At 46.8% G+C, this 24,207-nt stretch overlaps 1 protein-coding gene across 2 annotated transcripts in view; it reads left to right on the top strand.

The window, feature by feature from the left end:
• The window catches only part of CBFA2T2 (CBFA2/RUNX1 partner transcriptional co-repressor 2), a 97,472-nt gene that overhangs the window by 35,352 nt on the left and 37,913 nt on the right, over positions 1-24,207 (top strand). The window lies entirely within an intron of this gene.

The raw sequence follows: 24,207 nt of genomic DNA, 5'->3' as shown, positions 1-24,207 counted from the left end.
ACTATTTCCACAACTGCTAAGAACTAATTCTGCCACATTTCAGAGTAACAGCCGTGTTAGACTGTATTCGCAAAAAAAAAAAAAAGAGGAGTACTTGTGGCACCTTAGAGACTAACCAATTTATTTGAGCATAAGCTTTCGTGAACTACAGCTCATTTCATCGGATGCATACTGTGGAAAATACAGAAGATGTTTGTTTTTATGCACACAAATCATGAAAAAATGGGTGTTTATCACTACAAAAGGTTTTCTCTCCCCCCATCTCACTCTCCTGCTGGTAATAGCTTATATAAAGTGATCACTCTCCTGGATTTGTGCTGGAAATGGCCCACCTTAATTATCATACACATTGTAAGGAGAGTGATCACTTTACATAAGCTATTACCAGCAGGAGAGTGGGGTGGGGGGAGAGAAAACCTTTTGTAGTCATAAACACCCATTTTTTCATGATTTGTGTGCATAAAAACAAACATCTTCTGTATTTTCCACAGTATGCATCCGATGAAGTGAGCTGTAGCTCACGAAAGCTTATGTTCAAATAAACTGGTTAATTCTGTCACACTAACTCACATTTAGTTAATTTGGAAGTAGTGGTGGTGTAGCCGTGTCAGTCCCAGGATATTAGAGAGAAAAGGTGGGTGAGGTATAATATCTTTTAGTGGACCAACTTCTCTTGGTGAGAGAGAGAAGCTTTTGAGCTTACACACAGACCTGTTGGAATCAGTGGTAGCTCTCGTTTTTCTGAACACCGCTATACTGAAAGACATCAGCAAATTGGAGCTGAAATCAGAAAATGATGCAAAATTAAGGATCTTGAAGGGCTGATTTGTGTGAGAAGGTTAAGAGAACTAAGCATGTGTAGCATGATTGGATGATGACTAAGGGAAATATAACCAAAACTGAGTACTAGAAGGCTGTAACCACAGAAAGGGAGTGGAATTGCTCAGAGTGGGCCAGTGGGGTATTGCTAAGAGTAAGAGATTAATTAGAGCACATCTTAAATTGACTACAGGGATACATTCTTAATCTGAAGAGTATTCCTAGACTGGAACAGTCTTCCTAGAGGAATGATGGAAGCACCATCACATGGGTCATTTAAAACTGGAAAAAACAAATACAAGTGCAATTTCACTATGAGTAGCGATTATGGAAAAGTGTTATCTTCTTGCTTCACATACCTGCTTGGTGTATTTGAATTGTGTCTGCTAATAGTGCTGAGGGCCTGATCCAGTGCCCACTGAAGTCAGTGAAAAACTCCCATCTATTTCAATGGGTTTTAGATGGGGCTCTAATTTTACAGGGTCAGTTCTCATAGGCCTACAGCGCCATCATCACTGAGGTTATGTCTACACTGCAATTAAAAACCTGTGCCAGCTGTCTTGGGTTTGCAGGGCTCAGGCTGAGGGGGCTGTTTAATTGTGGCATAGATGTTCAGGCTGGAGCCCAGGCTCTAAGACCCTGTGAGGTGGGAGAGTCCCAGAACTTGAGCCCAATTGTCTATACTGCAATTAAATAACCCCTTAGCTTGAACCCCACGAGCCTGAGTCATCTGGCACTGGCCAGCTGCGGGTGTCTAATTGCAGTGTAGACATACCCTAAGAGAGATCCGGATTTGATTTTTTCTAGGGCTTCATCAACATAATTGTTTACCAAGTCCCAATTGGTTACACCTTTGCATACCCACTTGAAGGCGAAGGCGTGGCTCACATGTCATTGAAGGCATAATTTGGCCTGCAGAACTTTTTAGTCATGATGGTAATGCACAAGAAGGAAAGAACAGTGCCTGACTTCTGGATTCCAGGTTAAGTTTGCAAGGCTGGCAGTTCCAGATTCAGCGTCTTGTGTAAGTAATTGGGATTGTAAACATGGAAACTCCCAATGCCATGTTTAGTTACTCTTAGTAGAAAATACCATGGTTTACAACCCTGATTTGGTATGGGGACGACTAAATGGACTGTTCGCTTTCCCATTTATAGTTTTTATGATTTGGAGAAAGAATCTCTAATTTGATTGGTACCCAGACACTGTTCCCATTATATTACTAGATCGCTGAGTACAATGCAACAGAATATGAAGGGACATCTGTGAAATGTGTGGAGGGAGATATTTGTTAAAAGGCTTATGGGCAGCATTAGATAATATTGTGTTTTTAAATTTGAACTGAAGAGAGTCACTTAGTGTCACCTACTCTTTTTTACATGCTAGAAGAGCTGAGATAGATGGTAAACCTTCCTTGACCAAACTTGATGTCTAGCTAATATTTACATACTCCATTGTTTTTCAGAGATTAGGTATAAAATTGTGTTCTAAGAAAAATTTGACAGTGGTCATTGGGAAAGCCATGTTGTACCCTACACAAAGGCTAATTAGACTTTACTTCTGAGATGTTCTTTTACTTACTTCACTTTTACAAAGATTTGGAAGTGGCTCCTGAAGTGTATCAGAAAATACCCATATTTCTGCTTACATTTGATAGCAGGGGCCTTGAAGTACAGGGAAGTGGTGGTCTTGTATTTAAAGTATGGAACTAGGAGTCGGACTTGGGTTCCATTCTTGGATCTGCTAGAGATTTTCTGCGTGACCAGGGGCGTGTAATTTCTTTGTTCCTCAGTTGCATAGACTGTAAGGCCAGACAGAAGCATTGTGAACTTCTAGTCTGACCCGTATACACAGGCTGTAGACTTTTTTCCCCATAAACTGGATTTCCACATGTGTAAAACTGTCACCATCCGCTCGGTATTAAGAGTCTTAACTCATTGTATTCTTATAGCACTTTACAAACCAAGTAATTTAACATTGTTCTTAACAGCTTTGGGCAGTGTCACTTTAAAACCTACCCTGAGTTTTTAAAACAAGGCTTAATGAGTTTCATTGTCCGGAATCCCCTGCTCTGATGCAGCATTTCCTCCTTTCTTAGTTGTGGCATCTCTATTGCAATTCATGATCAGGTGGGTGGACTTTCGGATAGAAGAACGTTGTTAGCGGCTGGAACTTTTAAGTGTCCACTGTTACTCTTCAGTGCCACGAAAGCTGCATGACGAAAAGCCAAAAATCTATCAGTTGGCCCACAAATCAGACGACTTTCTTCCAGTCTGACCATGGAACTTAAATAGCCATCCCTGTATTGACAGCTGTCTGTTATTTAACTAAATCTAAATGAGGAGGGAAAGGGAGTGTGCAGAGAATGCTGCTGCTTTGAAAGAACTCAAACCTGTTGCTGAGCTGCAAGCTGTGAATGTTTAAAGACCTCGTATTACTTACCATGCTGGAGGAGCGGGAAGGGAGGATGGGGGGGTTATTGTGAGGGTAACAGATGTGCCCTATGCTGTTGACGCGTGCCGGCTCTGTTCCTTTGCTCTTAACACCAGGTGCAGCTATTGTTCTGGCTGGTCTCTATTCATCCAGCCTCGTCTGTTACTCTGCTTTTTCTAGCTCATTGTTTCTGAAGAAAATTAGCATTAAAAACCCATCCGAAACCCCCATGTCCCTCAACTGCAGGTGACTGTTATTGGCTCCAGCTGCCACCCTTGCGCTTGATTACTTCCATATGGGGTTGTGGTAAGAAGTAATATCCACTTACTGATTTCCCTTCCCCCCCTCCCACCCCCTGCACTTTATTACTCACAAAGAACAATACCCTGAAATCTATTAGACCCCCCAATAGGCTCCGCATTCTACTTAGTATTAGGATGGTTACTAACATTTTACAAGTGAAGCTAATTATCCCCCCTCCCCCCCCATTCTCTTTCTTCCTCCCTCTCCTCCCCTGTAAAAGTGAAATAACCAAGGGCCGATGGGCAGTAAATTAAATCTTTGAAATATCCAGAGATGAGGCATCTTGCTAACAGGAAAATTCTGCTATTTTTTGGATGATCTTTAATGGAAACTATTTAGCTATCATCTTTTATATCCTGTTGTGCCATACCTATGAACCAGATGAGCAAATCACAGTTCAGTGAACCACAAGAGAATAGATGCTGCTATTTCTATAAGTTGATTGTTAATTTCATAAGTTTAGACAGAGGAAGGGAGGGGCAGCGGAGACGCTTATTTAAAAAATGTGGATGATATAGTTGCTAGGAGCAGAGCACTCCTCTTTTTTTAATATTAATATAACACATCTCAAGAATTGTGTGTTTTGATTTTGTTTTAAATCTAAACCATTTAAAGTGTGTTTTTACTGTAAAAATAGCACTTTGGAGCTCCCAGTTTCTCCTTGTGACTCCAGGTTAAATGTGCTTAGATTATAAAGGGGTAAAACACATTTCTGTCAGCCCTGCACCTCAGCCTAGGATCTGAAATCAAATGGCATTCTTTCTGGCTTGTGCCTCATCATCACCTGCAAAAAATCTTTCTCTGTTACACCTGGACATCCCAGTTATGCAACTATCCCATTTATTATGATACTTGAATCAGATGAGAATCAAACTCTCTCACCTTTCCTCCCGTAGCTGTGTTGACCTTGCAGAATTAATAGGAATCAAACCAAAAACTTTTGTGGTCACCAAAGTGAAGAGCTGGGACTCCTGTGTTCTATCCCTGGCTCTGCCCCTGACTTGCTTATGACTTTGGGAAAACTGTCAAGTGGTGTATTTACCTATCCTATAAAATACTGATAAGACTTCCCTACCTCATAAGGGTGTTGGGATTCCTGGTTTTATTCCCCGCTGGTGTCCAGCAGCCTAAACAACTGGATGGAGGTCAAACCTTTGTGGTGCCGGGGCTAGAGATTGCCCCTCTGGAGAATTACCCAGCATTCTCTGCTTCCAAAGAAGCCCAAGCAGCAGATTTGAGTCTTTTAACCAGTTTTCCTTTATTTTATTTTTTTAAGATAAATTAACTTTATCTTCAGCTTGGCCCCCTACCAAATTCTGACAGTGGAACCACATTCAGTGGGAGCTGAGCTTTCTGGGGCCCTGTGGCTGTTGTTTCCCTCCCCTGCCTCCCTGTCAGAATTGGCAAAATGATGAAGCAAGGGAAGAGGGCTGGGCAGGGTTGAGATGGAACAGCTCTGGCATGCAGGGGTTGCGGCAGGTAGTTCTCTCTCTGATGCTTGATGAGGAACAGGTCCAGCCCCACAGTTGGTGTTCGGGCCGGACAAGTGTCTAGCTGTAGGAGCAGCCATCCAGCTCAGACGCTTTTCTGCTCCCCAGCTCTTCGAGAGATTTAGCAGTATAACAGCAGGCAGCCGTGGCGCCTTTGCCAGTTCAGGAGTCCGTGCAGCCAACACCTCAGTGCCCAGCAGCAGCTGCAGTGGGGGAGGGTGGCAAAGCAGTTCCCTACTGGGGCCTCTGCTCTCTCTAGTGGGCTTTGCAGAGGGACAGCCTCATGACATCAACTCTCCCTTTAGGGTTTCAAGTCTCCTGCCAGGGGCAAGTGGGCTGCTCCAGCCCTTCCACCTTAGTTTAAGGCAGCTACACTTTCCCCAGGCGGTAATGAAGACGCTCTCTCTCTTACTCGCTCTCGGGTGGCAGCAATACATGGGTGCTGGGGGTGCTGCAGCCCCCCCGGCTTGAAGTGGTTTCCATTACGTACAAAGTTTACAATTTGGTTCAGTGGCTCTTAGCATCCCCACTGTACAAATTGTTCTAGCACCCCTGAAGCAATGTATGTGACATCCTACCCCACATGCCCTTATTTTCAGCTATTGCAACTTGCTACCACTCCTCAGCCTTCCCCTACAGTGGATACCTGTGGGTCTCTGTCAAAGCACTTAAATATTCACATGTGAGAGGAAACCAGCCAGCCTTCTCTGGTTTCCACTAGGAGCAAATGGCCTCCAAAGACTGAACTGATTGCCTTAGAGCCCCTAAAATGCTTGTCTAAAGTGAAACTCCTCTGTTTGAATCAATGACGCACTCATTGGTAAAGAGAAACTGGAAGTCAAGGAGGACTCCCATTAACACAAGTCAAAAAAATCCAAACATTGTTCTGAGAAAGGTCATAGAGCTTCATAACCTTCCATATTCTCCTCTCAAGAAATAGGAAAGCTGTCCAGATCTTATCAGGAGGAGGGAGCTCTGACTAGACTATTCCCCTCGCCCCCATTTGTTTGAGGCGAGGTTCAACAAGTTCCTGCCTATGCTTGGGATCCAGCCTCCATGGGTAGAGGATCCAGAACAGAGTGGTAGGGCTGGCCAAGTCACCAGAAGTGCTTTCTTTCCAAATCCAAGGAGATTTACATTTTCCTCCATCACTTGCTGGATGATCTTATCAAAGCAGTAGGATAATGCCCAGGTAAGGTAAAGGGGCTAGATAGACTGTTCTTTTTTATTAAAAAAAATGAGAGAATTTGTTACTACTGTAGCATCTGCCTTCAGAATTCTATCTGTGATCAATGCTACAGTGATCCCTATGGAAGGGGTGATTTCTGTCCAAGGAACCAACAGCTAAGAGAATAGAATCATCTGATGAAATTGAGGCCTCAGAGTCAGTCTTTAAGGCATTTGTCACTCGTACCGGCTTCTCGAGGGCCATTCTAGCATCGGCAGATGAGCTGAGAAGTACAGTTCCTTAAAAGGATAGGAAATGGACCATAATCCTCCAGAAGACATCTCTGACAGCTTTGTTTGTTGCAGATTCTTCCTTGGATTCATTTGAGATTTGCCGTCTAATCCATGGCCTCAAAAATTGTACGATGAAGATGTCTCTGTCTCTGCAAGGTGGGAATGCAGTCCGAGCATTTCAATGCTGTACACAATTGGTTTTACATTTACGATAGGGCAGCTTCTTTGGAGTTTGACAGTAGTAGATGCTCTGTAAGGGAAGATCGGATCTGTGTAGATAAATCGGAGATGAGAAAACGTGTCAGAAACATGTGAGGCTAGTAAAATGGCCTTTCGGAATATCCCCAGCAGCTTTCTTCAGACTTGCATTAAACCTACAAAGTCAAATCCCAAATTTAAGGGGTTTCTTCTCTCCAATTAAATGATCAGACCATATGGTGTTTACTGAAAGTTCCTGTAATATGGAAGGAGCCTACCTACTATATCACTCTCTTTCAAAAGAACCTGCTTTACCTAATGTCACTGTCCTGAAACCCGCAGGTTCTTCTCAGCAGCAGATGAGCTGGGGATTATTCCAGTGACCTTCTTCCTGCTGTTGGTATAACCTTCTGATTCTGCTGCTGTGATGCTGCTTAATCTTATGTGCATTTAGCAATCTCCCCTGTCTTTCACCAATATAACCAAGGTGTCTTTTTTTTTTTTTTCCTCACAGGGACCCTACCCAGGTCATTGTCTTTCACTCCCCTATAAAAAATAACTGGTTTCAGGTCCTTGGGATGAGAAGGTTGGAGCAGCATCTCTGTTTTCTAAAAATTACTAATTCCTGTCATTATTAAAATAGATCACCTCTTCAGGGGGAAGTGTGCGGGTCAGGAAATAGTAACTCTCTGACTTTTTTTTTTAAATGTATTGTAAAAAGTTGTTATCAAAGACTGCACATGGAAAGAATTTTCACATGACTTCTGAAGAGAGATTAATTAGTAATGTAAGGGAAGGAGGAAGGCAATCCGGCAACTGTTTTGCTACGTGAACTTTGCGTTTATGGGAATGGAAAAGTGGCAAAGTAATCCCTAAATCAGCACGCAGCACAAAGGACTGAAAGTGTCCAGAATTGGGGCAGTGGCCTTGGTGTCCATTTATAAGTTGGCCCCTGGTCTAGAAAATTAACTTCTAGTCCCTTTAATTTACTTGTTGGGCTTGAATGTAGCTTGTAATGAGTTCTCACTTGTCTTGCCAGTATATAAATTAATAATACTGTGACACCTTACTCGAGTCTGTCTGGTGTAAAATCACTGCACATGGCATAGTTATCAGAGATTGAGCTAATATGATTCTTTCCTCCTCCCCTCTGACCCCCCCCCCCCACTCCCACCGTTTGTGCTCCAGCATCAAAGCTTCTAGAATCAAAATCCATCGCCAAAAAGGTGCCACATCAATGTGCGTAATACTTAATGTGTAGTATGCTTGAAATGTGGTTCCTCTCTGAAGAGTGTTGCTGAAAATAGCATCAGGAGGGCACTGTGTTATCTCAGTGGTTTCTAGAGAAAGTGTTCTCAGTTGGCAAGATTCGCAAATGTAGTCTGGGGGTATGTCTTCACTACCAACGTTAAAGCGCCGCCGTGTAGTCATGGCATCAGTGTTGGGAGAGAGCTCTCCCAGCGCTGTAGAAAACCCACCCCCCACGAAGGGAGTAGCTACCAATGCTGGGAGCCCAGCTACCAGCGCTGGTGCGTTGTCTACCCTGCTACTTTATAGCGCTGAAACTTGCATCACTCAGGGGTGTGTTTTTTCACACTCTTGAGCGAGAAAGTTTCAGCACTGTATAGTGGCAGTGTAAACAAGGCCTAAGTTTTGAGAGTTGAGCTGGGTTATCTCGACTTTGCACACAATCACCAGTAATAAAGCTGCTGCGGGTTAAATGATCTCTTCAGTGACACCCAAGCAAGCCCATCATGTTCTTCTTTATGCCCTCAGTGGCACTTCTGCAGTCCCTTCAGTAAGTTTGCACAGATGTAACTCATTGGAATATAATGAATAATTTTGTTGTTAGACACAAGAAGGAACAGAATCTGTGGCTTGTTCAGTCTGAGCTGGGATGGGTCTTTGGGTAAAAGGAGTAAAATCAAGTAGTTAGAATCCGTTCAAGTTCCTTTTGAAAAGTAATACCATAAGCCAATGTCAAGTGTGTTGCAAGAAAGAAACTAATCTTGAAGGGGTGCCCCCCACAGAGGTGGCTGTGTTTTAGTGGAGATGGATCGAGTGAAGTCATGCCTGTTTGCATGGCTTGTAATTCTGCACCACACTTAGACTGAAGTCTTTTAAAATACACATACTACACGAAAAGCAAACTCTAAAGAATAGGAGTACTTGTGGCACCTTAGAGACTAACCAATTTATTTGAGCATAAGCTTTCGTGAGCTACAGTGAGCTGTAGCTCACGAAAGCTTATGCTCAAATAAATTGGTTAGTCTCTAAGGTGCCACAAGTCCTCCTTTTCTTTTTGCGAATACAGACTAACATGGCTGTTACTCTGAAACTCTAAAGAATGTTACCCTCAAATGTAGCCCCACTGTGAATATCAAGAGGACTCTCCATCTCTATCCAAAGTACCAGCAGTCAGCATAATTCATGAGCTTATTAATCTATTTTTCTTTAGGGTCTCTTTCTTGTCCTTTTAGTTACTATCTCATGTGCAAATCTAATTTGCCTAATGGCCTGGTGAATGTAATTGAAAGGCACTCTACACTTACTTGATTGTGGAAAGTCTCACTCAGATCACACACAGATAGGACTCTGCCTCTGCTGAGAGGAAATCTATAGGCACTGCTGCTCTGTGGCTGGAGATGGAAATGTCATTTGAAACTCATTTGGCTTTTACTTTTTTGAAAACACACTTTCTGATTCCGATTTCTCTAATGCTAAAGCTGGAACCTTCCTTTGCTGGACCTTGGGAGCTGGTCAGGGCTGGTGTATTTAAGTGCATCACACCATTTCAGTGACTTGTGAGATGGAATGGCATCTGTTAGTTATGCCACATTGTAGACAAGGCACTTCCAGTTTTTAAAAACAAATGCAGTGACCAATGCTATTCATTGTGTTAGCAAACTATATTCATGAAGTTACCATAGCAGCTTAACATGTGTTAAGATACACTAAACCAGATTCTCTGGGCTGCCAAGTTCACTTTGCATCACTTACACAGCACTAAATGAACTTAAAGCATCCAGTGGCTGCCCCTGGATAATTCCCTCCCATCTAGGAATATTTGGTAGGCAGCAATTATGAGGCCCAGAGTGTTCAAGGCACTCTCTCCAAAGAGAACTAACATGAATTATGATTAGATTATTCTGCCTTGGATACATGGGTAAATTGACAGGGTAGCAAGTGTGGGGCTAAGAAAAGTAGCACAAATGGAATGTGATTAATGGTTACAACAGCAAAGCCACAATTGGTTATGATGTGAGGGACATTAATATGCCACTTAGATGGTGCTGGATTCTGATGCCTTGACCTTATAAGAAATTGTGGATATTAGAGATAGGAAAGACCTATTACCCCATCACTAGAACTAGATCCGTCAGGGTCATGACTGACAGTGTGGTTTGCATGTTCTATATCAATTGGCAGGAAAGACTGAGACCCGCCTTTCTCTCTGTGTTGAAGTGATAAGGTTATGGAACTGGTGCATAAAACATTGCATAGGAGCAATGTATCTTCCAGGCAGACAAACTGTTTTACGGCCAATGCTCTCAGCAAGTATTTTCCCCAAGATTACATATGGAAACTGAACCCCCATGTCCTGGTCAGCATTTTTCAGATTTGGGGATTTCTAGAAGTGGACCTCTTTGCAACAGCTACAAACTAAAAGGCCAACAGTTTCATTTAAGGGGTGGTTTAGGTCCCAGTTCACCTTCTTACTCCCTTGGACAGGGAAGCTGTTTTATGCTTTTTCCCCCCAAAGCCTTTGATCCTCAGAGTGTTGAACAAAATCAGCCAGGAGCAGAATCATTCTAATAACCCCAATGTGGTCGAGGCAAGCATGGTTTCCTTATCTGTTGCACCTAGCTCTTTGTCCACCAATAAAACTTCCAATCACTTCTCAAATCCTCTCTCAGGATGCTGGTCAATTGGCACATCCCAATTTAAGTGTTCTTTGCCTCAAGGCGTGGCTCCTCTATGGTTCGCAGGACTACAGTCTTCCTGTTTTGCAGACGAATGGCACTTATCCTTAAATAGTAGGAAGGTTTCTACTAGAAATACTTACTTTTAAAAGTGGAGAAGATTTAGTCACTGGTGTGAACTCCAAGACACTGTCCCATAGTCTGCACCACTTCAGCTCATTCTGGAATATCCGTTGCAGCTAAAGAAAATATGGCTGTCACTTAATTCTCTCAAGGTTCCTCTGGCAGCTGTAACAGCATTTCATACCACTCATGTTGAGGGGTTCTCCCTGTTTGCCGTAACTGCTAGGTTCATGAAAGGCCTGGGAGATTTCTTTCCACCAGTGCAAGTCCCTACTCCTGTTTGGGACCTTAATCTGGTTCTTAAAAGTCTCATGAAAACTCCCTTTGAACTGATAGTGACCTGCTCTTTATCGAATTTATCTGTGAACAACAGCCTTCCTAGTGGCTATTAGCTCAGCCTGCAGAGTCAGAGAGATTGGCCCTTTAATGGTGGATCCTTGTTCCAATTGTTTACAAGGATAAGGTTTCCCTTTATCTGCATCCCTGGTTCCTTTCTAAAGTGTCTTCTAAGTTTCATCTGAATCGGATCATTTACCTGGTAGTTTTCTTTCAGAAACCACCAAGTCCAGCGTGCAGACTGCACTCCATACTCTAGATGTCAGAAGGGTGTTATCTTTCTGTCTACGTAGGATTAAATCATTTCATAAATCCCCTACACAGTTTGTTCCATCCGCAGACAGATCAGAAGGCTCTGCTATTTCTACCCAGAGGTAATCAAAATGGATTTCTGGATCTATTATAGCTTGTTACAGTGCAGTCAACATCCCCTGCTGCTGGCGTGTCAGCTCGCTCTGTGAGGTCACAGTGTACACCTGTGGCTCTACTTACAAAATGCCCCTGTTGCTGAGATTTGCAGAGCTGCTACATGGCCTTCGGTACGTGCCTTCTCCAGACACTAACCTTCAGACGACGATGCCTCCAGATCGGATGCGGCAGTTGGCAATGCAGTTCTTTCCTCTGTAATGGACTCAACTCTGAAGCTCCCCCTCCTCCTGATGGGGACACTGCTCGGGAGTCACCTGACGTGGAGCCCCAATAGGTGCTACTCGAAGAAGAAAGAGAGGTTACTCACTCTGTGCAGTAGCTAGTTCTTCGAGAGGTGTGTCACTATGGGTCCTCCATTACCCGCCCTCCTTCCCCTCTGCTTTGGAGTTTCCTTCTGAGACTCAGCGGTGGAGAAGGACCTGATGGCAGTGCACCCGTGCAGCTTGATATAGTGGCAGCATGGGGCATGGGGATATCAATGGCACATGCATGGGCTGAACAGACACGGCTAATGAAAATCTCCTATGGAAAATACATGCAGGGGGCGGGGCGGGGTTGCGTGTTCCTGAAATGGAACATCCATCGGGATGCATTTCGAAGAACTACCGTTACTGCGCTGGGTGTATAACCTCCTTTTTCCCTGGTCTTCAGCCTGCGGTCAGGGAAACAGGGTTGCCTGTTGAACTCGGCCTTCTGGTTTGAGAAAACTTCAATACAAATTTTCATTCCTGGGGACAGTTCTTGTGGTGGTTTGTTCATTTTGTCCTGGTCGTTCTTTTGTTGTTAATTCTCTTTTGTGTTACTGGTGTGACTTCTGGTTCTTGTTTGGCAAACCTGATCTTGGCTTGTACCTGTTTTTTCATCCAAGCCAGCAGGTATGACTTATCAGTTCCTGGACTGTCAGTGCTCTGATTTAATGAAATCTGACTGGTTCAGTGCTTCTGTGCTTGTTATCTGGGAGTTTTGATAATAGTGTACTTCTGGGGTGGCACCCTTGGTTCCACCTTATTAGTAGGCATCCTCTAGATGGTCCTATATTTATTCACCTGTGTTCAGGTAACTAACTGATTTTTCTTTTCAATGCTCCCTGCTCCTCTTTTTATTTAATTATTAATGATTAAGACCGTGTTATTCACCACGCTGTTTAGTAATTATTCATGACACTTGGGCTGTTGATGGGGATATTTTCCAGCCATACATTTGACACTATTTTATCTGCAGTCTGTTTGCTCCTCGTTCCTGGGTTACCTGTTTTGGTGATTGACACTCATTGGATACACTTGTCTTTTGTCACCAGATCTGTTAGGACCCATCCCTCATAACCTTGTTTGTCCTTGGGGATCTGTGCACTCAGACATCTCCCTTGTTGGAGATAATCCAGACTTGCGTGAGGTCTGGCTGCTTTTCAGCAATGTTTTCAGCTTAGTTGATAATGACTGCTTGGGATCTACCAAGCAGCAGGGATTTTAAAATTTTTGTTTGAATACTCTGATTTCTAATATCCTTTCCACATTTTCTGCTGAGGTTAAAGTTTCTTCTTTCAAGCCTTTCGGTGGTTTGCTAGAGGGCTTGTATGATGAATTTGCTGCATCTGTTCTTAAAGAGGGAATATTTTCTTTTCTAATAATTCTCAGGTTGTTTTCCTCTTGTCTTATATTTTTTACCTTCTTTGGTCTCCAAGGATGATTGTGTCTATTGCTGAGGTCAGACAATAACACTCTGCAGTATGTAAAACCATATGTGCAGCTCTGATTTGTCTTTCGTCCAGCCTGGATGGTTCAAGGACTAAGAATTTGGTCACAGCTGGGAGATGGAAAAATCTAGCTATGGCAAAATGGATGTGCTGCTGGCAGGTTAGGAAGAATCACCTCAAGGCTATGATATGGGGGTCAAGAGTGCCTGGTTTCATTACTAATGGGGTTTTTATCCACTTTTTGTGAAGGAAGCTTGTGGTTTGGATTTGCTTTTGAACTCTTCAGCTACTCCTGGATTCTCTTGGGGGCATCGGGGCCAAAAAAGTCTCTTTGTATCTGGTATGAGAGTTTCTCTCAGATGTGGACCTTACCACAATTATCCACACCTTGGTGACCTCTAGACTGTTATTGCAAAATGCTTTGCTTGGGGCCACCTGGAAGGCGCAGCTTGTGCAGAACCATGCCTCACTGTATCAGCAGTTGGGAGTACCTCATGGCTGTGCCAGCTCCTTTGCCTGCTGAGTGAAATTCAGAGTGATATATAAAGCCATGCATGGGTACTGGCTGCCCGAGAATCATCTCTATGTGACATGAACACAGCTGAGATCAGATGGGGCTTTTAAAGTAGGGGTGCGTAGAGTTGAATGGTCTAGAAGTGCAGGGCATTCTTAGGGGAGAGCCCCCGATGATCTGGCAAATCATCTGAATACCTTAAAATGCTTTATAAACATTAAAGAATTGGGCCTCTTTCATGCACGTACATGAGCTCGATACTTTATTAACTCTGTTTCACAGATGAGGAAACAGGTGTGGTGACGTGCCCAAAGTCACACAGCAGGTCTGCAAGGCAATGTTGGGGCCAGGCATAGGAGCCAGATGTTCTGACTTCCAGCCATATCTTCCGCTGTCACTGGCTTCATTTTAAACTTAATTTCTGAGAACAGTAAAAGTTCTTGAAAGGAAAATTTGCAATGCGTTCTGAGGCACATGCACAAGCCCCTGGGTCACTAGCTGTGCCACACATGCATTATGGGGAACAGTGGGTCTAGAATGGCCTTCCTTCTTCAATTTAGAAATCGGTTCCTCTCATGGGGCCACACCCCTCAGGTTCACAGGCCGTCTGGTGCTCAAGTTTCTTTGCGGGGTTGTCTGCAGTCCAGGCTGGATCATCCTTCCAGTGCTACAGGGTTGAGCAAAGCCTGGTTCTGCTGAAGCTGGCTTGTGCAGCTTCTCTCTCTCTGGGTTCCCCTAAGGATGCCATGGAGAGACATCCTTTCCCCTCCTTGACCTTACTCCATCCCTGCCTGGAGCCCTCTGGTGCAGACAGGCAGGTTACATGAGGGAAGCTCCCTAGATACTTCTGCTCCCTGATGTGTTCAGATACCATCCAGAGGTTGGGATGAGGCAACAATCAGCGGGAAACCCAGGCTGCATAACTATTTGTGCTGTTAAATAAACCACAGTGGCCCTGGAGCAAAGAGCTAATGTTCTCTGTTCTGAACTGGAGCAGCATCTGCTGGCGTGGGGCTTTGTCTCTATAGTCTATATCAGCTCTTATAAATAGAGTTGAGAAAGGACACTGTGGCTGGAAAAATTCCCTCCATTCCTCACACCTTCTTTTTCCTGCCAAATTCAAGAACTAGGGAATAAAACAATGGCTGGTGAGCATGAAGGGTGAGCAACTCAGTAGTCTGATAGCTAAGAACATTCCATCATAAAGTTCTGCAGCCCCCAGGGGAACAGGCTTCGAGTCAAGCACCACAGAAAGAAGTCCACAGTGCCAGGTGGAAATTGGTTTGACAAATGTGTGAGTTGTTTTATACTCTCTGCAGAGCCAGTTAGGGCTGGGGTTAGCTGGGTATTTGTAAAAGACATTTTGCTTCCATGGAAAAATCGAGGAAGAGGTTGACCTGCAGATGTTCGTCCTTGTTTTTAGCTGCAGCTCTGCACGGAGGAGGGTGGGTGCGTCTTTGGTAAGTATTGACGCAGCGTTGTAGGAGTGATCGCATTGTGCCGTGGTGAATTCTCTTCAGCTCAGTCGATTATAAACATAATGAATGCACCACAAGTTCACTATTCCCGGTGCCACAGAAATGCTTTTCAAAGCCTCCCATCACTGAACTAGTGAGATAAAGAATGACAAAAAAAAATCCGAAAGGTGGATGAGACTGGGAAGAGAAAGTGTTTCAGACTGCGTTAAATGGAGCCCAATTTGGTGCTCATTTGGGATTTTTAAGGGGTTTTGTTTGTTTTTAATTGCGCCACTTGTTAGACTTTGGTTTGTTACCTTTTAAAAATAGCTCCACAGCTTAAGTCTCTTGCATGGTAAACACTGCAGAAAAGCAGTGCAAAAGGCAGTGTCCTCCAGGAATATTCCCCATTAAACATCTTTTAGCAGTTTAGACTTGAAATCTGACCTACTTTAAGCATGTAACCTCACCAGGCATGCCCACTAGCTTCTAAATATTGTTTTATTGCAAACGTGCTAGTGTGATTAAGAAACTAAAAGGAAACATCATTACCATGGCCCCAGTCCTGCAACATGATTCACTAGCAGGAGCCTCTGCAACTGCCCAGAGTCCCACTGACTTTAGTGGACTCCCCATAGACACACAGGTCTGCACCAGCAGGCCCTGATCCTCCTTTGCGATCTTTGTTTTGATCTTTACTATGAGCCTGATCCAAAGCCCACTGAAGTCAATGGAAAAACTCCCAACTGCACTGTGCTTTGGATCAGGCCCTTTTCCTGACTTTTAAGAACACCACATGTTCGCGGCTGCTTCAGAGCTAATTGGGACTAGACCTGCAGGATGAAATGCTGTTCCCAACACTGCACTGGCAACTTTACTGTTGTTGCTACAGCAATAAAGAAGTTAACAGAATGGCGCTTGCCCTTCATCACGGAAGCGGGAGAGAGGTGAGGATGTTTATTAAAAGGGAAAAGATCAGATTTCAAGATGTCAAGCTTTTAACAGGAATGAAAGAATGCTAAATAAAAATAAACACCAGATGCTCTCCCCAAAAACCATTACAAAGGTAGAAAACGCTGCGAAAAAACTAGAGTTTGTTTCACCAATGCACTTGCACATATATCTGCACCAAAGCCATGACCTACTACAGAAAACTACCTTTACAGAAACTAAAGTTATTGCTTTATACACTGCTTTAACTGCAAGAAGGGCAAAAAAATCTCCCACAGAAATCATCACTCTTAGGGAAGCAGTAAACAGCTGCGTGTCCTTCCACCTAACCTTTGGCTTTTTGATACAACAAATGAAATGTCCTGACTGGCACCTCAGCAAATCTTTACATTGATTTTGTTTAAATTCAGCTCTTATGAAGTTGCGATGACTGTAAATTTGAAAAAAAGTCCGACGTGGCTTCTGAATCTGTCATTTTTCAAAGCGATTTGTCATGCTCCTGAGCTCTTCCCTCATTAGTCTTAGAAACAAGCAAGCAGGATAATAGTATGCAGTTTAACAGGTGATGTTCTCTGGAAAAGGCACTCAGGATAAAAGCTGGTTAAAGCGAGTGAGCGACTTACCATTTTTTTTGGTTTCAGAAACTCACTTACTAAACAGAAAACAAGTTCTTCTTCGAGGGATTGCTCATGTGTATTCCACAATAGGTGTGCGTGCTCGCCACGTGCACCGGTGCCAGAAGTTTTTCCCCTAGCAGTACCCCAAGGGGGGGAGCACCCCCCACGACTCCTGGAGTGGTGCCTGCCTGGCGTGGTATAAGGGGAGCTGCGCGTTTCCCCCACCCTCAGTTCCTTTTTGCCGCCAGCGAAGGTGCGTCGGAACTACTCTGCTCCAGCTTTGCTGTAGCTCGATCCCCAGTCCTGTTAGTTTGTTCAGTGTTAGTACCTGTAGTTAGTTAGCCGTTTAGTTAGTCAGCAAGCCCAGGCCGGGGCATGCCCCATGCCCCAGTGTTTAAGTCTTGCGGCTCCTGTAGGCATTCTATGCCAAGAAGTGACCTGCATGCAGACTGTTTGCGCTGTTCAGGAGAAACCCATATCAGCGAAAGGTGCAAGATTTGCAAGTCGTTTAAGCCTTGGACCAAAAGAGAAAGGGACATTTAGGCGCTGACTCCGACTCCGGCACACCGCTCCGAACCGGTACCCAGCACCGCGGCGTCGGTACGCAGCAACCCTCTGATACCATCAACCGGTTGGCACCGCTCCCCATTCACAGGGCACACCAAGAGGACCAGGAAGACTCCCTCTTCACAGCAGCACTGAGGGAAATCTGGGACAGAGGCTAGACTCATGTCGGGCAGTCCTCGCTCCACACCGGGCTCCAGGCTTCCAACTCACATTGAGCAGAGTAGCTTGGCCCCTTTGGAGCAAGCCTCTACGGATGTCCGGATGCCTTCCACGCCTGAAGCCTTCCAGGCAGCCCTGGACGTTATGTCCATGCCGGTGCCCGGAGTGCCACCGATGTTGGCCCCACGCTCCATAGGCAATCCGCCGCTGGGATTTCTGCAGTCGCCTCCGGCTCGGTCTTGGGAACATTCCCGACACCATTCATCGCTCAGCGACCACTCGGGACAGAGTCCAGGTGGCTCGCCCTCAACGCCGACCAGACTGTGTGGCTGGGTTCCGTCCGGCTGGGACTCTCGGCACTGCTCATCCTCAAGGAGCGATTATCGACAGGATCGCGGCAGGCGCTGCCAACGGTCCTACATCTCAGAGGGGGTACCACAGCCGGTCACGGCATGGTCATCAACACCATTCCCGCTCAGACTCCCTCTCCAAGTCTCTGCCAACACATTGCAGCACTGGGCGTCAATCGCCGACATCTTGCCGTCGCGTGTCTGCCCGTTGAGGTCGTTCGCGAAGTAGTGCTACCATCAGTACTGGTCGTCCACGTCGAGATCGTGGTCCCGTGGCCGACGTCAATCCCGGCACCGCCGCTCCTCCCCATGCAGAGGCAGCAGCAGATCGTACGCCAGCCCGGCCTCTGTTCGTAGCCGTCCTTTGGTGGGCCAGGCCAGCCCAGCCAAGCCAAACAGCTGGCCCCGCTGGTGGCACAGCAGGTGCAGGGGCACTGAGCGTCGTGGCGGGCCCAGTGGTACCAGTGGGCACTGTGGCCTCTGGCGCAGCCCCTGATCGGGGCTCGCTTGGTGGCTGGAGCTTCAGAAGCACCATCGGCCTCCCTCTCCAGACCCCCAAGGAAGGAGTCAGTGGGATGTGTATCCTCGGCACCGTTCCTGGAATCCGACCAGGTGGTGGTGCCGGCTGATACCCAGAGCACAGCACCGGCCTCCTCCACCCACCCGGAGGAGGCGATTGCAGCCCTGCTCCCCTCCGCCCTGCAGGAGGACTTCAGGGCCCATCAAGAACTCTTAAAGAGGGTGGCAGCAAGCCTTCACCTCCAGGCAGAGGAGATGGAAGAGCCCTCAGACTCCCTGTTTAACATGCTTTCCTCGTCGGCACCGGGTGGGATGGTCTTGCCTCTCCATGAAGGGGTGGCTAAAATTTCAAATGCCCTGTGGCAGACACCAGCCTCATTGGCCGCTATCTCTAAGAAGGCGGAACACAAGTACTTTGTACCCACCAAGGGGCATGAGTACTTGTATACCCACCCGGTGCCCAACTCTCTGGTGGTTGAGTCGGTCAACCACAGGGAACGGCAGGGTCAACCAGCCCCAACCCCAAAGAATAAAGACTCTCGGAGACTGGACTCTTTCGGAAGGAAAATGTACTAGTCTTCGAGCTTCCAGTTGCGAGTGGCAAATCATCAGGCTCTCCTGGGCTGGTATTAATTCAATCTGTGGGGCTCCCTGCCCAAGTTTGAGGACTCCCTCCAGGAGCGTGATAGAAAGGAGTTCAAGGCGCTAGTGGAGGAGAGGGCAGCGGCTGCTAGGGCATCCCTGCAGGTAGCATCGGATGCTGCGGATACGGCCGCATGATCCATGGCTTCCGCGGTGTCCATGAGACAGGCATCATGGCTCCTACTCTCTGGGCTTTCCAGCAAGGCACAGTTCTCCATGCAGGATCTCCCGTTTGATGGGAAAGCTCTGTTTGTGGAGGAGACAGATACAAGGCTGCACGGCATGAAATACTCCTGCATGACCCTCCAGACTCTGGGCCTATATGTACCGGCTCTGGCAAGACCCAAATTCAAGCTGCAGCAGACTCCCACCCAGGCCACCCTCCCGAAGTCTGAAGCTGCCCACAAGAAACGGCATGACTATAAGAGATGCCCTCAGAGGCAGTCTTGGCCGGCCCCCCAGCCTGGTTCCTCTAAGGACAAGCAGGCAGGGAAAAGGTGCTTTTGGCGGGCCGCTCGGGGCACTCCGCCAATCCTCATCAGGGATCCACCCTCAATAAAGCTCCTCTTCTCCAACCGGTTGTGTGCTTTCCTCCTGGAATGGTCACGGCTAACCTTGGACCGATGGGTCCTCAACACCATCTCCCAGGGTTACACCCTCCAGTTTACTTCCCCCCCCAGCCCAACCACTCCCTGCCCCCATCCCTATTGGGGGACCCCTCGCATGAGGCTCTGCTCGAGCAGGAGGTGGGGCAGCTCCTAGGACTAGGAGCGGTAGAGGCGGTGCCTTAGGAGTTCATGGGCAAGGGGTATTACTCCCGATACTTCCTTATCCCGAAGGCCAAAGGGGGGTTCAGACCCATCCTGGACCTGCGAGGTCTGAACCAGTACTTGGTGAAACTCAAGTTCCGCATGGTTTCCCTGGCCTCCATCATCCCCTCCGTGGATGCCAGGGACTGGTATGCTGCCCTCAATCTGCAAGTCACATACTTCCACATCCACATATTCAAGGGGCACATGCACTTTCTCCATTTCGTGGTGGGACAGAATCACTACCAATTCACGATCCTCCCATTTGGTCTGTCCACTTTCCCCAGGGTGTTTACAAAATGCATGACAGTGGTAGCGGCCTACCTCAGACAGCCATGGGGGAGTTCAGATTTTTCCCTATCTGGACAATTGGCTGGTCAAGGGCACCTCCTGGTCGCAGGTGAGGGATCACGTGGCGCTCCTACTGTCCACATGCACCGCCTTGGGCCTGTTTGTAAACAGCACCAAATCCATGTTAGTCCCAGTCCAATGCATAGAGTTTATCGGGACGCTCCTGGATGCAGCGTCAGCCACAGCCTCTCTCCCACCAGACAGATTCGAGACCCTGAAAGGTCTCATTGACTCAGTTTCAAAGTTCCCGGTGACAACAGCCAGGGTTTGCCTGCAGCTCTTGGGTCATGTGTCAGCATGCACGTAAGTGGTCCATCACGCCAGAGTCAGAATGAGGCCCCTCCAACTCTGGTTGCTCTCGAAGTTCTCCCAGGCCACGGACAGGATGGACAAGGTCCTCACCATGCCGGACTCTGTGATCACCTCCCTACGGTGGTGGTCCACCCCAGACAACATGCTCCAAGGGGTCCAGTTCAGGGACAGGGCCCCATTGTTGGAGCTGGCGTCGGACCTGGGTTGGGGAGTCCATGTGGGGAACTTTCAGACCCAAGGCCTGTGGTCGGCCCAAGACCTGACCCTACGTATAAACATCAAGGAACTCAGGGCGATGCGGCTGGCATGTATGGCCTTCCACTCGCACCTGGAGGGCAGGGTAGTCAGGGTCCTCACGGACAACATGGCCTCGATGTTCTATATCAACAGGCAAGGTGGGGCCTGATCCTCTGCTGCAAGGCCCTCGGGCTGTCGGACTTCTGTATAGCCCACGACATCCACCTGAAGGCCTTCTCCCTACCGAGTGCCCGGAACAAGAAAGCAGATCGCTTGAGCAGGGACTTTTCCTCACAACACGAGTGGTCCCTCCACCTGGAAGTGGCCCACCAGCTCTTCTGAAGGTGGGTAACTTCCCAGGTGGACCTATTCACGACTCGGCAGAGCTGGCGATGTCCCCGGTTCTGCTCTGGGGGGGCCTAAAGAGGGGCGCTATCTCCGATGCCTTTCACTTGTCCTGATCAGGCCAGCTTCTCTACGCCTTTCCCCCGTTCCCTCTAATCAGCAGGGTCCTGGAGAAGATAAAGATGGACAGGGCCCGGGTCATCCTGATTGTCCCGGCGTGGCCCAGGCAAGATTGGTACTGGACCCTCACAGGCCTGGTGGTAGCTCTGCCGTGGCCATTGCCGCTCCACCCGGACCTGCTCTCTCAGGACCAGGGCCGCCTCCTCCATCCCAACCTAGCAGCTCTTAACCTCACGGCGTGGCTGCTCAGTGGTTAAGTGGAGAGCAGAGGACATGCTCAGAACATGTTCAGCACATCCTCCTTGAAAGTAGATGGCCCTCCACTCGCCATACTTATTTGGCGAAGTGGTCCCATTTTTCTAGATTGGCAGTGGACCACGGTGTCTCTCCCGTGACCGCCCCAATCCAGCTTATTTTTGACTACCTCCTCCACCTGAGAGCCCAGGGCTAGGCGTCTTCATCAGTCAGGGTGCACCTGGCAGCCATATTGGCCTTCCATCCGCCAGTGCAGAGACACACTATATTTTCCCATGCTATGACTGGCCAGTTCCTCAAGGGGTTGGACCATCTTTTCCCATATTCTAGACCCCCGGTCCCGCAGTGGGACTTGAACCTGGTGTTGGCTCGTCTCACGGGGCCCTCTTTTGAACCACTGGCCACATGCTCCTGGTCTCACCTCTCGTGGAAGGTGGTCTTCCTGGTTGCAATCACGTCGGCCAGGCGAGTCTTGGAGCTCAGGGCCCTGACCTCCGAGCCGCTGTATGCGGTTTTTCATAAAGATAAGGTGCAGCTCCTCCCACACCCCGCATCCCTTCCGAAGGTGGTCTCCACTTACCGCATGGGTCAGGACATTTTTCTACCGGTCCTCCGCCCCAAGCCCTGGGCGTTCAGTGAGGAGCACCGTCTCCATGTGCTCGATGTGCGACGGGCTCTGGCTTTCTACCTTGAGCAGACCAAGCCGTTCAGAAAGTCCTCGCAACTGTTTGTCGCCTCAGCCAAGCACATGAGGGGCCAGCCGATTTCCACTCAATGGCTTTCCAGTCAGATCACTTCGTGCATCTGTACCTGTTATGAACTGGCAGGTGTTCCCCCCGCTGCCCATTGTGAGGGCACACTTGACTCGGGCGCAGGCCTCATCGGCTGCCTTCATGGCCCATGTCCTTATTCAGGACATCTGTAGGGCCGCCACCTGGTCTTCAGTTCACACGTTCACCTCGCACTATGCGATCGTCTCCCAAACCAGGGATGACGCCGGGTTCAGCAGGGCTGTCCTCCGTCCTGGGAACTTGTAAACTCCTACCCACCTCCAACAGATATAGCTTGGAATCACCTACTGTGGAATACACATAAGCAATCACTCGAAGAAGAAAAGACCTTTACCTTTTCCATAACTAGTGTTCTTCGAGATGTGTTGCTCATGTCTATTCCACATCCCACTCTCCTTCCCCTCTGTCGGACTTATCTGGCAAGAAGGAACTGAGGGTGGGGGGAGCGCACAGCTCCCCTTATACCGTGCCAGGCAGGCGCCGCTCCAGGGGTCGCGAGGAACCCCTCCCGCCCCTCACAGGTACTCCTAGGGAAAAAACTTCTGGTGCCGGTGCACATGGCGAGCATGCACACCTATTGTGGAATAGACATGAGCAACACATCTCGAAGAACACCAGTTACGAAAAACGTAACTGTCCTTTTTAAATTAGTTCCTCCAAAACCAGAGAATAACATTGAGGAACTCCAGGGTACTAGGAGCCAGAACGGTTGTGACTTACTCAGGACCACGCAGAGCCAGCAGATTTCCCATTGAAGTCAAGGGGACTACTCATGTGCTTAAGTACCTTGCTGAAATGGGGCCTAAATGAACAGATTTTGTCCACATTACATAGTATTTAGAGTAGGACTGGATTTACATAGGTATTTAAGGTGCCTAAATATGTTGCAAATACTGGCCCATACTCTTTAAAAAGGTCTTGGTAGAGATTTAAGGAATGTAACAGTAGGTGCAGCAGAGACTTGGACGGTAATATTTCGAAGGAATTCTTTTCCCAAAGTGTGTCTGAATGGCATCGCCTGTGCACCGTCTCCATATTTATCACGCCAAGGATCTCAAGGGAGAGTTTCTATGTTTGTAACGTAGTAGAAGCACATTTGCTGGATTATGCAGCGAATAATTTCAGAACATTTGGAAGCTTAACGGCAATTTTTTTTTAAAGTGGAATAATCGGGCTTCCTCTACACATGTCTCAAATTAGCACATACAGCGAAGGTGTGTATAGACCATAAGTAGGGTGATTATCATAATTTTAACATTCATCTTAAGTTTTTGCTTCTACTGTACACAATATTTAATGTAAATGTTACCACTGTATTCTGTTTTCCATGTACCGTTTTTATGTGCATACACTTCACACATACATGCAGGGAAATTACCCTGAAATCATCTTTGATTCAGTGTTGGGTGACGGCTCAACAATAGAAACTGCTGTTCTTAGTGTTCTTAGGTTGTTTCCCAGCTTTACTTGTTATGTCTGATCTCCGTTGGACTTAAAGTCATTAATCTTCCTCATGTTTTCGCCAGTAAGGCAAATACAAGACAGATGTCCACATCTGGAAGGTTAGTTCCAGCCATCATTATTGCACTCAAATAGTTTAAATTACAGTAAGACTATTTGGAGAGCAATAAAGTAAGAGGAAATTTTTAAGAACTCTGAATATGTTATTTTGGTATCCATTAAAAATGTTTAGCAGCTGTAATTTTTCATTCGAAATGCTGTTAACCTAGTGAATAAATATTGCAGAGGATTAAATATCTGTGTTACATTAGAAATGGATTTTCAACTTATTTTGTACCCCTGTATGCAGTAGTAAACAAACAAAATGTTACCAAAATGTTTAGAACTAACTCAGCTAATTAGTGAGGATCTTTTGCTTACCTTGACCCTGGTTGGCCATCCAAGGTCTGGGCATTATATTTCTGGTTACAGTATTGGACAGCTAGATCGTGATGGTGAATGGGGTTTTGCTTTTTGTGGAAGGAAGCAAATTCCTCTGCAGA

Source organism: Lepidochelys kempii, chromosome 13, assembly GCF_965140285.1.
Source record: "Lepidochelys kempii isolate rLepKem1 chromosome 13, rLepKem1.hap1, whole genome shotgun sequence".
NCBI classification, from domain to species: domain Eukaryota; kingdom Metazoa; phylum Chordata; order Testudines; family Cheloniidae; genus Lepidochelys; species Lepidochelys kempii.
Note: the sequence above shows the minus strand (reverse complement) of the source record. Positions and strands in the feature narration are given on the sequence as shown.